Source organism: Mastomys coucha, unplaced genomic scaffold, assembly GCF_008632895.1.
Source record: "Mastomys coucha isolate ucsf_1 unplaced genomic scaffold, UCSF_Mcou_1 pScaffold15, whole genome shotgun sequence".
Classification (NCBI taxonomy): Eukaryota; Metazoa; Chordata; class Mammalia; order Rodentia; family Muridae; genus Mastomys; species Mastomys coucha.
This window is the reverse complement of record NW_022196897.1, coordinates 61,078,625-61,096,718: the sequence shown is the minus strand read 5'-3', so window position 1 is coordinate 61,096,718 and position 18,094 is coordinate 61,078,625. Positions and strand designations below refer to the sequence as shown.

The window sequence follows — 18,094 nt, the reverse complement described above, 5'->3', positions numbered from 1 at the left end:
CTCCTGCCTGAGATGTATTTTTCCCCCTACATTTAAATGTAAACAGGCAAGACTCGTGCCTCCAAAAAGCCTTTCCTTTTAAAGCACGCCTTCCTATTTAAACAGACACAGGTTAGAGATTTCAAGGCAGAGCCCACATAAAACCCCATATTAGGGATGATACCAAACTTAAAGAATGTTGTAAAATGAGAATGGAAAAAATGTACAAAATGAATTCCTGCCCATTTACATGCCTTCAGTCAGGCTACTAGATAACCAAGCCTCTGTCTTTGTGTTAACACTGTAGATTAGGTCAAGTTTTTACCCCTCTGAGCTCTTTTCCTGTAAATGACGGGTTTTGATGTGAAACAAGAAACATGTCAAAGCGAGATGAAAGATGTAGGCATTTTATGCCATGTCACAATGACAGGCCGGTGAATATTTGGGCCATTAGGGGCTTATTAGTGAATAAATGACCAGATGGTTCAGTGATGCACGGAGTCGGACAGAGCTGGATGCTCCTAATCAGCGCTGTCTGTACTCGATGTCAAATCACATGACACAGTAACCCATGGATACCAAGGAAGAGTTACCATTAGCAAGTCAATTTGATATCCGGGTGGTGTAAACAGGCCACACTTCAGAACTGCCTCTGTTTGGAGAAAGAAAAAGAGAGAAGAGTTGTAAAAGGCACACACACACACACACACACACACACACACACACACACACACTAGTAAATCCTAATTGTTATTTGATAATTACATGAAACATTTCTATCATGCTTTGTCCTTTTTATCACTGAGACAAGTACAATGCCTGGGTGCATATGAAGAGATTGTAAAAGATACTGAAATTTGATGGAAAATATGATTGAACCCTTAAGTAAAAGACTGTCAAAGCAGGCCACGTGAGAACGGGCTCAGGGCCGTGGTTTCGTGGCCCTCTGCAGTAGCCGGTGAAAGACAAAGCTTAGGCACGGACCATAAACCATAAACAAACACGTGTTGTTTGCCTTAGCGCACTCGCGGTTCTCTACCCCCTCCCTGTCTCTGGAGACACTAGAGTGTTAACAGCCACCTTGGGTGCTTCCCAGAGGAGTGGAGAAAACGGTGTCTTAAGAGCGCCTTCTTTTTCTTCTCAACACTTTCAGTGTTTTCATATTGACAAGTGCTCCTTACATTATGTGCATTCCCAGATATTACCAGAAAAAACAAGTTCTCTTAAAACCCAAAGATGAAGCCTGGTAGGCAGAGCACCAGTTGGGTCAGATGTGAGGGCCCAGACACAACAAACCCAGTGCCGGGCATTTCCTCACACAACCACAGGTAAAGCCATTTAGCCTTGAGGGAGTGATAACCAATAGCCTTATGGGAAAGCTTCTCTTCCATTAATAAATAATACCTACTGTTCGCAAAGAATTTTTTATCTATTAGTTGTGAATTTTGGATCTTTGCTCTTTAGCTAACTATTATTAATTTTTTTGATAAATCAAATGTTTACTTTTGCACGATTCTGGAAACAGGATGAGCAAAGAAGGAATTCCTCAGGAAGTTTAATTGTTTGAAATAGGGTACTTCCACATTATGTAATATTTGATGGTTACAAAAAGATTATATGTAACATCATTTTAAAAACAAGTTATCGGCGGCCTAACATATAAAGTAAAATAGTGTTAAAGTGTTCCACCTCAGCCTTCTGTGCTATATCCAAGCAGAGATGATTATCCTAAATTCATTTCTCCTTTTACTTATTAAAGAATAATTTAGTTTCATGTGCCTATCTATTATAAGCAAAATAATTTTAATTTGCTTGTTGTATTTTTTATTAAAATGGCATCTTAGGAGGAGAGAGATGGTTCAATCATTGAAAGCATTGGCTGCTCTTGCAGAGGAGCCAGGTTCAATCCCCAGCACCCACATGGCAGCTCATAACCATCTGTAATTCCAGTGCCAAGAGATCTGACACCTTCTCCTGACCCCAGTGTACACATATTTACATGAAGCAAAACACTCATACACATAAAATAAATCTTTTTTTTAAGAAAAAAAAGAAGTTAAATGATGTCTTGGGGCTGAGGAGACAGATCAGTGGATAAAGGACTTGCTTTGCAAGTGTGACGACCTAAGCAGACGAGCCATGTAGGCCAGCTCTGCATTCCTCTGAGAGACTCCGCCTCAAAGAATAAGATAGTCAAAGAGACTCCAAACATCCACCTCAGTCCTCCAGGGTGACATATATGCACCTACACACGTGTATGCACACACATGTATGCACAAGAACAAATACCACATATACATACACATGCCAAAAGAAAAAAATACTAAGCTGTTTATATTCTCCCAAGACATGGGGTTTTTTTTCCCCCCGAAAGAGTGAATTTAAAATTTAAATGAATTTTTCTGTGTCTGAAACAGAAAATCTTCTGTTTTATTTTATTCTATTTATCTCCATGGTATGATTACTGCACAATCGATGTATACATTGCATTTATTTTGTTTGTAGCAATTACAAATGATTCTGCACAAAGCGTCCTTAGACGCAGACACTGATGCACATGTGCACAGATTTCTCATGGTGTCCGATTTCTGTGTCATAGAGTAGATGTGTCTTCTGCTTCACAAGATAATACCAAGCTGTGTTCTGGGTTGAACCAATTTATACTCCACTGGTAGTATATCTGTGGTGTCTCCATGGTTCTGATTTCTTATCAGTATTCTTAACTTCAGACTTAGAATTGTCAACCTGGTGGAAGCATTCACTGGGCCTTAACCATGTGAAGCATAGTACACAATTGAGACTCAAGATGATACCACAAGTAAAATAAAAATTCCACTCACTTCTGCAGCATTGAAACCCAGAGTTCTTGCCACTGAACCACACTCTCTTCCCCCAATACCCATTTCTGTCCCCAGTGACCTGGGTACATTTTTAAGGACAAATGAGTGGAGAACAGAAGGCTGTGCAGTCTGGGACTCAGCCATTTATTAACCACACACATCAGGCAGATTATATGATCTTGATCTCTCTGTGCTTCATGTGCCTGTAAAAATGTCAATAATTGTAGCACCTATCTTATAGGATGAAGGAAAGAGACAGAGCGAGGAAAACAAATAAGTTAGCATGAGAGAAATTTAAACAATAGACACCCCAATTCCAACCACACCAAGTAGACTTCAGCAAATTTTATTTACCCCAACTCCCCGCCTTCCTTTCAAGCAAATGACATTTTCATCAGATGTCCACACTTTATTATGTTGAGCTCCCAAAGACTCCCTTGTTTTATCTGCAGTCATAAGCCAGCCTTGAGAGCATCTTTGAGACTCCCCCCCCAACACCCCATCCTACCCCCCCACCCCCCGTAAGTGGCCACTCCACAGTTGAAGCAGAAGCATCAAGGCTGGCTTGGGTAATTCAGTGAGATCCTGTCTCAAAACAGAAAGTTAGCAGAAGGCTGGGAGCATAGCCTAGTGGTAGAGCCCTTGACCAGCATGCACAGGATGTGGCTTCAGTTCCCGGGACAGACAAGATGTCCTTTTTCTTTTTCCTATTAACACAGTGACTTGATGTCACCACATAGTTTGAACGGTTTTGTTAAATTGTAGTCTGGGGAGTATCAGAAAAACGTATAGAGCAGGCAGTTTTCTGTGTATGTTCATTTGGGTGACTATTTAATATTTCATCTCCTCTAAAAGACTGTTTCTACCTTTAATCACAGTTGTATCCCTGGACTTCATCCCCAGTAAATACTGCTGGGTAAACAAAACCCTGATTGAGTTTCAAAACCAAATCAAGTGATGGGTTTCACTGAAATCCTGTATCATTTGATGCTTCTTTCTAAAATTGAAATCTCCTCTTTTTTTTTTTTTTTCTTTCTGAAATACTTGAAGCCTGGTTTCAGCTTTTTAGAATTTAGAAATTTTTTTGTCATTTTTAAAGAGTTATTGATAATGCTCCATACAAACTGGATTTTCTCTAATGTCTACAACAGGATCTGAGCAGTATTCCAGAATCAAGCATGTTACAATCTCACCACAGAATGCATGTGCCCACTTCAGGATGTTTTCAAGGACCACAAATAACATGTGTGGCTTCAGAGCAGGGTTCCTCAAGAGTTATGGGAATGTTTATGGTTCTCAGAGACTTCTAGATCATAGAACTAGGGGTGAAAATTGTAGACCTATAATTTTTAAGGGTAGAAATTTGAATCTATGGCTCTTGCTGCCTGATTTCTTTCATTCACTCTGTGATGAATCTAACTGAGCTTTTCTTGATCTCCAGCAAAACCAGTAATAGCTGATAGGTCTGGTTTTAGTAGATCAGGAATCATCACCTTATGCTGGGGTCCCAGAGATGTGCAAACCACCCTTGGAAGATCTACCACTTACCCTTTGCAAATAACACAGATCACTGTGCTCCAAAAATTAGGAATGGGGTTTTATTATTCAGTAGATTTAAAAATATTTATTTGTAATTCACTTGGATCAAATTGCTAGTCTATTTTAAAAAAAAAAACTATTTTTTATTCATGTTAGGGATCTAGTCATGTATTTCTAAAGGGGAGGTTCTTCTTAAATAGAGAATTAAGTTTTAAAGTTGATTTTTAAAATCCATAAACAGTAAATCTCAGAGCATGTTATGAAGGTGGAAATGGGGAAAGATAGTTCTTTACAAGGCCATGGTGCTACAGATGTATCTAACATGACCCTCAGGATTTAAGCAAAGCTAGCAATGGGAAAAATCAGACAGACACAGCATTCAAACTCCTCTGCAGTGGCTTCCATTTAAATGTGTCTGGTGGCCAAGGACTTCACACACACACACACACACACACACACACACACGACTTTGTTCCTTCTGACAATGTTATCACAAGGAATTTCTGTGGCAAGGTCAATGTTTCTGTTTTCTCAACCTTCAGATGTTACATATGACTCAACAACCACTACTTACTCTTTTGTCTTGTGCCTGGCATAAAAGGTTCCCGTGCCCAATGAAAACCACAGCTTAGTTGTTTGTAGACTCAATACTAAAGGAACTCTAGCCAGCTCGAGCAGGGCAAACATGGCTCTGGCAGGTCTTCCCCTTCTCTCCCATTCCCTTATGCTGTGAGTGTGGTTCACTGCTCTTTGCCTCAGTTTATCCATGTGTAAAGTGAGGGTATTGGTACTCTTTTAGAGTTATTGAAAAGATGGTATTTCATTTAGTGTTTCTGTGATAGGACTCTAGTCTTATAAATTAGTATTATTCCAAATTCACATGTGTGCATCCTCAGATTTTTAGAATAGTAATAGCTTGTGCTAAAACTGGACATTATAAATTGCTTGCAGAGTGGTATTCTCTAGTGCCTTGGTTTTATTGATTATATTATTTGTTGTTCAGGTTTTAAATGGTAAATTGATCTAGATTATGGGTTCTTTCTCCTGATAAGTTTCATTGTACAATGTCAGCTTTTTCCAACTTGCCCACAGGTCCCCAAAAATTCGTTTAAATTTCAATTGTTTACAGTCTTAAATATATTTTTCAGTAGAGATGATGTTTTAAAAGAAGTTAGGCGCCCTTAAAGACACACGACAAAGGTATCCAAGTGAGTAACCATGTTTTAAGTGGAAAGAGCTTAGCCCCATGCTTCAGCCACCAGGATCCACTTACTACTCTGCCAAAAGGGAATACTTTCGTATCTCTGTGTGTTGAATGCACATATTCACTCAAAGGCTAGTAGAAGGGAGGAGAACCAGAAAGTGCAAGGGAGAAATGTGTCTCTACAAGCAGGAAAGGAAAGTAGGCTGTGTGAATCCAGGTGGCCTAGTGGCACTCTCAGGAAGGATGAAACCTGTTCCCTTTATTATTAACATAAACATGGAGACTAACTTAATGTCTGGTCACCTGAGAGCACCTGAGAGTCCACATCTGTAAAAGAGAAGACAAGAGTCTATCTTTGCTATCTTTACTCTTAGCCTTGACTACACACTAAAATCATCTAGGAGAATTTTGGTTTTTTTAATTCCAGGGCTCAAGCTGCACCTCACACAAAGGTCACTGGAAAAAAAAAAAAAATTAAGCCATGCGGTTGATCCCAAAGGGTAATCAATTAGAAATCCATGTTAAATACCAAACACGTGCAGGGTTCCTAAACTGAAAAGAAGGTGGTACAACCTCCACAGAGCCCTTGAAACATTCCAAACAGGAAGCCTTGTGTCCCGTCTTCCTATTTATGATTAAATTCCTCCTTCCCCAAAGAGTCTGTGACAGAATTAGTAAAGAGATTGGATGAAGATCGTTATTTACATTATGATTTTATTAGACGAGATGGGAAATTAAAAAAAAAAAAAAAAAAAAAACTCAACGATGGTATTCATTAAAATGGTTGACAAAATATCCCAAACATTTTTACTTGCAAACTCAAAGGTCATCTTAGATATTAATACTGTCTGCCATGTGCCAGGCACTGTGTAGAATGTTGAAGTAAAAACATACACAGTCATAGCTATGAGCAGTGACAGCAGGATCTACCAGGGCCCAGCCAGGGTGCAGACTGAGCTCCTAGCCAGCCTGGGCTACTGATCAGCAAAACTACGCACAGGAAGGCTGGGTCACTTGTTTAAAATCATCATGTTTCAGAGTCACAAATGTTGAGCCTATGGGAACAGCATTGCTCTGAGGGTGGGGCAGCTGAATTATGTTTGCTAATTAACAGACCCTGAAGGGCTTTTATCAGCCAGCCAGCCCTTGGACATGTCTGGTAGACGCAGAAGTACCTGTAGGAAGGCAGAATGGCTGCCTGCCTGTCTGTGCACACAGCTACTTGCTTGCCCCATCCCTAGGATAATTGCCACTATTACCTGTTGTTTATTCAATTACTTGGAATTAGTCCTCTGTGATCTGAGTTTTTAGTAGAGGATTGGGAGACACTGCCCTGAGAGAAATCTGGCTGTGTGATTAGTGTGTCCACATTAAGTCTCTTACTTCCCAGTTGCTTTAGGGGCTTAGGAACTGAGAGTCTCGCTGTACTTTAAGTATGTCGTCTTTTTCTGCTTTGACAAGGTTAGTGTCTCTGGTGACTTCTGGCAAAATCCCCAAGCTTCCTGGAACTTGTGTCATTAACCATGCAGTGGGGTCTGACTGTAGAAGATGCAGAGCACATTAAGCAGGCAAAAACAGCCAGGTCCTGAAAAGACTCTGCATAGAAAACAAGTCACTCTAAACAATTCTGTTAACATAGCTGACATCCCATGGCTCTCTTCTGCTCCGTGCTGCAGAGGACTTGAACCATGTGAAGTCTGTACTCCCTTTCTCCCTCTGCCCCCTGCACAAAGGGCACCACTTACACTCTGCAAGGAGCCCTGCTGCTGCCAGGAGGCACTGATTTCTGCAAAGATCTGTTCCTCTCTCAAAGAACTGCAGATAGGAGAAAATATGCAAAAGGCAGGTAACAAATGAAGCAAGCAGCTGTCAGGGAAGTCATAGTTTTGCAGCCTCAAAGCTGCTTACGAGCCTTGGCTCATTTGGAGAACAATCTCATGGGCTAAGCACATCCAAACAATGCTACAAAGAAAATCAAGTCCAGCAGCACAGTGTGTGTTGTGATTGGGAGAGCTGGATTTACACACACGAGCACCCATGTCCCGGCTTTAAACCAGCTGTAAACAATTCAGATGTTGCTATTCCACAGTTCTTAAAGGGATTTAACTGCTGGGGGAACAAGGCCCATGGAACAACTATTCAAAGATAGTATGTGCAAGTTGTGAAATAAACGCTCCTTAAGTAGCTGGTGTGTTGGTCCTGGCCTGCTAGTTCTGAGCCTCATGCCTCTTTTCTGCTTGATTCTTTGTGAGAGGGAGAAAAGGGGACCACCTCTGTGAGGTCCTCAGTCCTAGGCCTTTTAGGGCACAGTTCAACCATTAGGAAGGTGGGCAGTACAGAGAGCTCACTGTTTCAGGTGGGACCTTTACCACCCTTTCCCTGAATGGCTCTACATCTTAGACAATAGCCCTGATTTCCTTTGCCCTAGCTCTTGCAACATGGGCCACAGTGATTCTAACCCATTGGCTGGATATAAACCCCAAACTGCCTCTCCTCTCCCTTGGTTACAGGAAAATATCCACCTTTCAGCACTTATCCATCTCTGGGTGGCTTCTGTTGAGTTTCTCAATTCTTCCATAGCCAATGAACTATTTCCTTGGGATGAACTTCTTATTTTGAGGTATTAGAGTGGTTTCTGTAACTTAATCATGATGTCCATTAATTCCCCTGTTAACAAATACAAAAGAATTGATGGGATGGGATGAAACATATAAGCCTATTCCCCTATATTCACATGTTAAAGTCCTAACCCCAGTACTTAGGCCTTTAAAATGATAATTGTGCAAAAATAAAGTTACTAAAAGGGACTCTAATTCCACTTCAAAGGAGAGGAGACTAGAAAACACACACACACACACACACACACACACACACACAAAGACTGTAAAAACTGTAGAAAGACCTAGACAATGCCAGCTGACTTCAGGGCAAGGAGTGGGGCATTAGGACAGACTGGCCATCCTGATGCCTTGACCTTGAACTTGGAGCCTCTACCCTCAGAGAATATCAGGTTCTGGTGTTTAAGCCCCCAGTGCTATGGCTCACTGATACAAGCCAATAATTACAATTGCTACAGTCTGAAATTTGGGGTGAAGTATATAATTTTAAGCCTTGGTGTCCTTTAGGTAAAATGAGGATACTTATGAAAATAGACTGAAAGACTTACTATCTCCATGTCTGTACCACTTGTTGTGGTTCATTCAGATCTGGAATATTCCCCCATAGCCCATGATAAAGGCTTGGTCTTCAGATCCATGCTGTGGGGCAATGATGAACCTCTAAGAGGTAAAGCTTACTGGACAGACCTTTGGAGTGCCCTGAAGGAGATACTGAAGCTCTTAGTCTCTTCCTCCTCCTTTCTCAGTCCACCAGACACCTTGAGCTCGAAGATCTCTGTCTCAGGCCTGTACCAAGAAGGAGTATGTTGAGCAACCTGAGACCAAGACTAAGGATACAGTAAGAAAAATAGACTTTCCTCCTTGATAGTTTATCACAGGCTAGTGAGATGGCTCACTAGGTAAAGCATGTGGGAGGATATAAAATTGATTCCCAGAATGCTCTAAGTGGAAGGAAAGGCTCAAATCCCAAAAGTTGTCTTCTGACTGCAACATGAGAATTGTGGCATGCACGTACACATGTCTGCATGCACACACACACATGCACAGATACATACATGTACACACATGCAGGGAGGAGGTTAAAAATATTTAAAAAAATCATTACTATTGGTGTTTTATCACAATGACACAAAGATGAGCTACACAGTGCTTAATAATATGGGCCACCACTGTGTATATTATCTGTAATCATGTTGATTGGAGCCCACCTCTCTGGGTATGAGGATGATCTTTAGATTGGGCTGCTTGGATAATATCTCTGCCCAGACTTTAGCACATATGCATCTCTCTTCTCTCTCTTTCAATCTCTCTCTCTCTCTTTCTCTCCCTCTTTCTCTCTCTCTCTCCCTCTTTCTTTCTCTCTCTCCCTCTCTCTCCCCCTCTCTCTTTTTCTCTCTCTCTTTCTCTCCCTCTCTCTCTCTCTCTATCTCTCTCCCCCCTCTCTCTGTCTCTCTCTCTCTCTGTCTCTACTCTTAGTCACTTAATTTTTTTTTCAGGTATTAAACTACTCACAAAAGTTTTAACTTTTAAATCACAGATATAATTATAACTCAACTACAAATTCAATCATTCCATGTCTCCCACCATGGCTCATTTACTCTTGACTTATTTACTCTTCTACATAAATCCATCCAAAGGAGAAATTGCACTGTGAGTTTTCTGAAATGCCATAAACCTTCTAAGCCAGTTTTGAGCCAGCCAGAAAAACTGACTGCTGTTTGGAACACTTCCCAGGACCCAAATGTAGATCCTTTAGAAAGGTGGTCCCTCAGTAGTCACACCATAGACACAAAGGTTTGAATAGGTATGGCCCCCATAGACTCATGTGTTTGATCGTTTGACCTGTAGGAACTGGCACTATTAGGAGGTGTGGCCTTATAGGAATAGGTGTGGTCTTGTCCAAGGAAGTATACCACTGTGGGGGTGGGCTTTGAGGTCTCCTATGTTCAAGCTATGCCCAGTATGACACACAATCTTCTGTTGCCTTCAGATCAAGATGTAGAACTTTCGGCTCCTCTAGCACCAGGTCTGACTGCACACCGTCATGTTTCCTGCCAGATAAATAATAAATTAAACCTCTGAAACTGTAAGCCAGGCCCAATTAAATGTTTTCATTGTAAGAGTTGCTGTGGTCATAGTATCTCTATGAAATCCAATTGTGACACGTACCCTTCCTGGAACAATCTAAGCTGAGCTTAGCAGAACCCCTGGGTAGTAGCTAATGAGTGTGGGAGGCTGCAGCCTCCTTGTCCCGCCACATTTAAACTCAGATCGCTCTCCTTGTGTACTTGCTCACCCAGGACTTGGCATCCAGTATGGTGCAAGAAGACTAACCACTAATCCAGTCTTTGGGAGATTTAATAAGCACTTAGCCTCCAGAGAAAGAAATACATCTTAACAGAGTAACTTGCAATGGTATGTGTAGAAGGGATATTTGGGGAACCATTAAATAGAAATATTACCTTTTAATCAAGAGGTGAGGGAAAGCTGAAGTCAAAGGGCAGAGGATGCTCAACTTTCTTTAGCTAAGTTTGGGGAGGGGGAAAGTGGGTGATTCTTTATAAAGACACCTCTTCCACAAAGACCCTTGGCTTTCCACTGAGGTCCCCAAGCTTGACTCTTACACATGTATGTAATATTTATCATCAAAAATATTTATTACTGGGTTGGAGAAATGGCTCAGCAGGTAAGAGCACTGAGTGCTCTTCCAGAGGCCCTGAGTTCAATTCCCAGCAACCACATGCTGGCTCACAACCATCTGTAATGGGATCTAATGAACCTCTTCTAGGGTGTCTGAAGACAGCTACAGCGTACTCACATACATTAAATAAATAAATATTTTAAAAAGATATTTATTACCAAATGGCTTCTGGATGACTAATCCTGCATGGTAAACATAGAGGGACAAGGAAAAGACAAAAGAGGGAGGGGTAAATAAAATAAAGAGAAGCCTTAAGCATTCTTCTCTACTTTATAGTCTAAATGCAGACATTTAGCAGCGTGTGATTTTTTTTTAACTTCCTAATCATTTGGAGCCATGCAGTAGTAATTCTCCCTGTGGATGGTGAAACAGAATAAATGTCCAGTGTGGACTCACACTCACTGGCCTCATAGCTGCACAGACCACACAGGCTTTGAGTGTCAGTCTTCTTGAAGGGCCAGAGGTCTCTGCTCACTCTCCATCCTTTGTGACTGTCTTGACTACTGCTCCGAAAGAAAGACATAGGGGTATTATTTCCTTCACCTCTCTAATCTTTAGTGGCCCTGAATAGAGTTCATTCTGACCCTGACATCTTGACAGAGCTCTCCAGAGTCCTCAGCAACCCTCACAGAAAGGCTTGTCACAGTCTTGTCACAGTACTTCTCTATTTGATTTCAGACATCATTAACAATTCCAGGAAGATTTTTTTAAAGATTTATTTTATTTGTTTTTTTATGTGTATGAGTATACTGTAGCTGTACAGGTAGCTGAAATCATGTGTGTGGCTGCTGGGAATTGAACTCAGGACCTCTGCCGGTTCCACTCACCCCAGTGTAATATACTGTAGCTGTCTTCAGACAGCACCAGAAGAGGACGTCAGATCTCATTACAGGTAGTTGTAAGCCACCATGTGGTTGCTGGGATCCGAACTCAGGACCTTCGGAAGAACAGTCAGTGCTCTTACCCACTAAGCCATCTTGCTAGCCCCAGGAAGATTTTTTTTTTAAGTCATACTTCAGAACAATGCAGTTCCTGTTACATGAATTTGCTAGGCAAACTTGGTTAAAAAAAATAATTAATTCATAGGAAAAATATAAATCTATTTGTTCATTCGAGAAGAGAATCACATTCCCAAAGAGATGGTTTTCTTTAGAATGTATGTTTCAGATATGCATACCATTAACAACATTTCAGCTATCAATGGATTAGGGTTTTGTGTCAATTTTTATTTTTAGTAGAGAAGCTCTCGCACAGTCGTATCTTCCATTGCACAGGCACAAATCAAGTGCCATTCCTCAACTCTGCCATTCCCTGTGAAGTCCTTTTTCATCTACTAAGCATACAGTTTGTTATATTAGCAGCAATGAAAAAACTATTTAAAAAGGACAAATGAAAATCCAAAGAGAATATTAAGTTTGAGATAGTAATACATTTCCTTAGATTAGAGGCAAAATACTCAAAGAAAAATGTTCAATGTTCTTGTCAACCCTCATGACTTACTGTGAGGTCCACCATTCCAGAACCTTCTTTAAGAACACTGATTGTCCTCTTGTTCATAGACACAGCCAGTGGCTGAAAGGCCATAAGTGTCTTGAAGTAGTTAATGAATCATTCAGTGATTCATAATCAATTCAATTCATAATCAATTCATGATATCATCATGTTATCGCAAATCAGATACCAATAAAAATATAAACAGTGGCTGTACCAGAGACCAGGAGACAATACTGAGCCTCTAGCCTCTAAACATGGATCCAGATTTTTATTTCCTATGTTCATTCAAATCCCCTGATGATCCTCAAGATCTATGCATCTGTTCTCATTTAAAAAACAAAGCATATTGAAGCTTAGAAAATACAAATACATCATGTCTGTGGCCCACCTCCTGGCCTCTAGTCTTGGGGGCCACCTCCTATCTGAAATTTGGATTAAATGCTGTTTGACTTCTAACAAAACTATAAACTTATCACTGATTGTCTCAAAATGTTCTATGAGCTCTCTCAGTTCCAGCCCCACCTCCGACCTCACTCTCAACTCTAGATGACATCGTGACAGTTTGCTGGGAGAATGTTCACGGCCAGGGACCAGTGTGGCTTTCTGGTTTATCGACATTGCTTGATAAATGATTTAAAATACTGCTTTTAATACAAAAATCTAACTATACCAACACATATAAAGTACATAAAAATTATTTGTAGTAAAACAAAACATTTCCCACCCAAATTCCCATTCTGAATTAGGCCATATTTGGAGCAGGCTTTAAAAGGAGCAATGTTGAACTCCCAAAGCTCACTATAGGGCTTGAAGAACATTTGAGGCCATTGTTCTGTGTAATGTAGAGAAGACTAAAGATGACTGGAAGTGCCATTCCCTGGCTCAAGAACTGTCTCTCTGTGACAGTAAGTCATATGGAAAAAAACTAGGGCCCCAGGGAGGAGGGCTTCCATCCCCTCACATCCCCTCAAGGCATACATGGAATTACTGAGAATCAGTCCATATAATTACCCATCAGCTGTACTACCAAAAAAAAAAGTCCTAATTTGTACAGAAAAGTCAAACCTGCCTTTTATTCTAGTGCTAAGTTACACAACTAACTCCTCAAGTGAAATCTTGATGAGCAGGGTTCATTTCTGGCCGGTTTACTACAGAGTATGTGGGTAAAGCTTGGTTTCTTTTTTCAAGCTGAGACTGAATGCATTACATGTTTTAGACTTGCAATAATCCACACTTGATACATAATCCATTCTGAAGGAACGTGAAAATTACCTGGACCTAACTTCATACAAGAATTTTAAAATGTTTTTCCCCTCCATGGAACTAGTGAGATGTTCAGGAGATAAAGGTGCTTGCTGCTAAGCTTGACAACCTAAATTCAATCCCCAAGACCCACACAGTTCGAGAAAAGAACTGACTCTCGAATGCCATCCTTGTCTTTCCATGTGTGCCTGCCTGCCACACCCCAGTATACACATTCCCAAACAATACATTTTTAAAATGTAATTTTAATTTTTTTCTACAAGCAGACTCTTATACCTGCCTGTGACCTTTCCCCCTTGGTCTTGCATCATAGATATCTTTGCAAGACAATCCAATAAAAACCAGATTCTATTCCAAGTAAAATACAGATTTTGTTCACTCTTTAGACAGTTGCAGGTGACTGTTTATTGCCAGGCATTTGCTTTACAGTACTGTTAGCAAGGGCAAATGTTCAGTGGTGGTTCTGTCTATCTTAAGAAAAGACTTTCAGAAGGATGAGATGCCTCCATTCTGAAGACTGGCACTGTAGGAAGCCCTGAATAGACTGCTGGGTGACATTCAAGGCTTGTTTTGTCTTCCTGGTCCATATATTTTATTCAATAACAAGATATTAAAATATTAATACATTTTTTAAAAATAAGATAAATCAAATTATTGTAGAGAAATACAAAGTGTATGTATGCACTATGAACTTTATGACAGAATTAAGGACTTGAAAGACATTCCTAAGTTTGAGTCAGCTGACTTGCCCCCACCCCTGGTTTAATTTCTGTGGAAATTTTTGAGAAGTACTTGTTTAGGAGCTATGGACTCTTGAACGCCCGGGAGGATTTCAGCCAAACTGGGGACTAATTATAATGGCTGAACTTGGTTCTTAAAATAGAAGCCAGCCAAGGGCTCTCAAGATAGATTCCCAAAGTTAACTTGAGGACACAAGGAAGGGGTGGGAGGGAGGGAGGAAGAGAGGATGGGGGAGAGAAGAAAGCCTGCCTCTGCCTCAGAGCAGCTGGAGTCACTGCAGGGACACAACTTACCTGTAACACCTCCGATGGCGGCACTCTCCTATGCTCGCACCCTAGGGAAGGTGAGCTTTTCATTCCTCTGGATCGCTGGGGCTAGTGGACTCCCCAGCTAGCGAGCCTGCAGCTAGAAAGCTCAAGTTCAACCCCAGTCTAAGACTTCTTCATATTTTGCTTGAGTGGAAACAATGAATGCAATAATGGGAGCACATGTGGAAAGGTAGGAAACTAATGGTTAACAATTGCAGCAGGTAGGAGGAAGGCAGCAGGCCTCTTTCTCTCAATCCACATCACTCTGGGTGTTTAGGCCATCTGTACAATGCTGTGAGGCTGCCCAGAGCCTTAGCCACCCTACCTCTGCAGAAGCCTAGAAGGGTGGTTTGTTCCCATGTAGATGCCTTTGTTCACCACCGTAAGCCTGCCAAGCAGGGTGAATCTTGTTTAAAAAGGAATTATTTTGCCTGTCAGAATACTTTACATAAAACAGCCCTTGCAGTCTGAAAGGATTTGAAAAAAGAAAAAAATGAGCTCTAAAATCCTACAAAGAGCATTGAAAATAATCTTCTAGCTAAAAACAAAAGAACTGGTCAGATGACCTCTGGCTCCTGTTTCTTCAAAATGTTCTTCAGTACTTAACAGTTTTTGGCCTCTGTGCCTTTATTTTCAACTGTGTTCATTTCTAACTCATCACTCTAGGCCAGGTAAATGGATTCAAGAGAGATGAACACACCATCCATCATATTTTGCAAACCTATGCAGCTGAACGAAATAATATTCAGAATAATTATACTGTCTAGTATGTGCTTAGAATGTGTGTCATTCATTATCATATGCTAATTGTGCATAATTAATGTTAACTATTCATGGACACAAGATCGATTAATGAGTTGTAAAGTGAAACCTACATGCTAAGACAAGAGAAAGAATTTCCCCTGCAGACAAAACATAACACACCCTTTATTCTCAAAGGCACATTAAAAAGATTATAAATGAATTGACCATTTTGATATCAGAAGTATACAGTAAATAACATGTATAAAAATGCAGTCGGTCTCGATCTCCTGGGGGAAACAGCAGTAACTCTTCGTCATGTGAGAAGCAAGGCAAGGATGCCTTTGAAAAGGGCTCAATCAATACATTATCTTCAGGACAAACAAGGGAGCTGTAGATGAGAGCTGGGGGTGGATATTATAGATGAGGGATTCTGTTGTCATAACCGCGTGGAAGCCCGGCAGGATGTGCGTCCAATTCATAAAATAAATGGTCAACTTATTATTCAGGCTTAGCTCAAATTTTGGTGAGCTTGGCAAAATTCATCACTGTAAAAATGTGGACTCAAAGAAAAAGGCTTGTTTTTGTTTAACAGGAAGCTCTCTCCAGAATTGAATAGGAAACAAGGAGTTAAGTCCCTCATCCCCCAACTTTCATTAACCCTCAGAGCAGGGAAGACAGTATACATTAGCATCCTGTATCTCTTTTCCCCTTGGAGGTACTGAAGCGAAGCCAGAGTAAGTATCTTACTTAATGTGAACACACAGTTCAATGCAAGGACTGCTAAGAGATCCCTAAACTTTAGCTCTCTCTTAGTCCGAAGTGCCTCCCAGCCGGCTTTCCCCAGGCACCCAATTTTAAATAAACTGTGCACTCTTTCACACGCTATCGGTATTCTCAGCCATACGCTCCTGGTTTTATATTTTTAAAAAGAGCCTTGTATGACTCTGTTCCTACTGGCTGCAGTTGTACTTAGTTTAGTACTTGTGCCTGAAAATTCTGACTCTTGTTCCAGAATAAATTGTTGTTCCCCGCCCGCCAACATCCAAACCAGCTGAGGTCATATGAAAGAGCTGAGTCTTAAACAGCACACACCAAAGCAACAAGGCAGAGCCTCCCTACCCAGGAAGGCTGAGTGACAACAAGGGATGGCTCTTTCTGTGACCTCGACTCAGTTCTAAGGTGGGTGCTGATACATTTGGGATGTGAATTAAGTCACTGGAGTTTGGGGATTCCTTGTCAATGTAGCATAATGTAACTGAACCCAAACAACAAAAGAAAATCTAAGCTTCAGCCATGTGTTGTTGGAGACATCCCACTCGGTGGACCTAAACTTTTGCACAGTTACATGGAGTTTATTGGCTATACCCTAGCTAGGGAGATATACATGCACTGCAATTATTACAACATAGCATGAAAATTACTATAGCTAAGCCGAAATAAAAGGTGTTGTAAGAGTAAGAAAGGCCACGTTTTTCTCCTTGGGATGACATCAGATGTGGAATAGAAAGTTGTGTGCAGGATGCTCAACATCTGAAAGGACACAAAAGTGATAATCAGCCTGTTCACAAACACAAGCCCCTGTGGTTGTGCAACCCTACAGTGTCTCACATTCCACACCGCTGTTCATGTCTCTTCTCATCTGTAAAAGGGTTAACCAAGAGGGAGGCTGGTGCCAGGTCCCGGAGGGTTCAAGGTTTTTCTTCCACACTGGTTTTACTCTTAGACAAGAACTTCATCATCAAATGGGTCAATACATATAGACATGGTGGTTAATTCTGAGATTTAACCAGATCACACTTCCTAAAGAAGGATAGACATAAAGACTTATTCTTCCCACAATTTAAAATTCTGCCGCCTATGCAAAACTACAGAAAGTAAACATTGAAATATATCTCAATTTTGAAACCCTTCTGTACTGTCTGGTTTTGTGTGTCAACTTGACACAAGCTAGAGTCATCAGAGAGGAAGAGAGAGCCTCAGTTAAGGAAATGATTCCATGATTTGCAGCTGGTAGGGCATTTTCTCAATTGGTGGTCAGTGGGGGAGGGCCCAGCCCATTGTGGGTGGTGCCATCTCTGAGCTGGTGGTCCTGGGTTCTATAAAAATGTGGGCTGAATAAGCCATGAAGAACAAGCCAGTAAGCAGCACTGCGGTAGTTTGAACAGGTTTGGCCCATGTAGACTCATGTGTTTGAATGCTTGGCCCACAGGAAGTGTTCTATTAGGAGATGTGGCCTTGTGGAGAAAGCATGTCACTGTGGAGGTGGGGTTTGAGGTCTTATATATGCTCTAGCTACACTCAGTGTGACACACAGTCTCCTTTTGCTGCCTGTGGATCAAGATGTAGAACTTTCAGCTCCTCCAGCACCTTGTCTGCCTACGTAGTGCTGTGCTTACCACTATGGTGATAATAGACTGAACCTCTGAAATTGTAAGCCAGCCCCAATTAAATGTTTTCTCTTGTAAGAGTTGTCCTGGTCATGGTGTCTCTCTACAGTAATGAAATCCTAAGACAGAACTCCATGGCTTCTGCATCCGCTCCTGCCTCCAGGATCCAGCCCTGTTTGAATTCCTCCTGACTTCCTTCAATAATGAATAGATGTCCCGCGCTATCTCCCGCCAGCAGGAACAACGCGGCACACACAGGATCCTTCTGCAGTACAA

At 41.2% G+C, this 18,094-nt stretch overlaps 1 long non-coding RNA gene across 1 annotated transcript; it reads right to left on the bottom strand.

Annotated features, from left to right (window-relative positions):
• Positions 1 to 370: 370 nt before the first annotated feature.
• Positions 371 to 10,267, bottom strand: LOC116092021. The gene is made up of 4 exons (XR_004119146.1): positions 10,094 to 10,267; positions 8,729 to 8,966; positions 8,085 to 8,229; positions 371 to 631 (listed from the first exon to the last, which is right to left on the bottom strand). It is a non-coding gene; the product is annotated as an uncharacterized LOC116092021 (long non-coding RNA).
• Between the last annotated feature and the right edge of the window lie 7,827 nt (positions 10,268 to 18,094).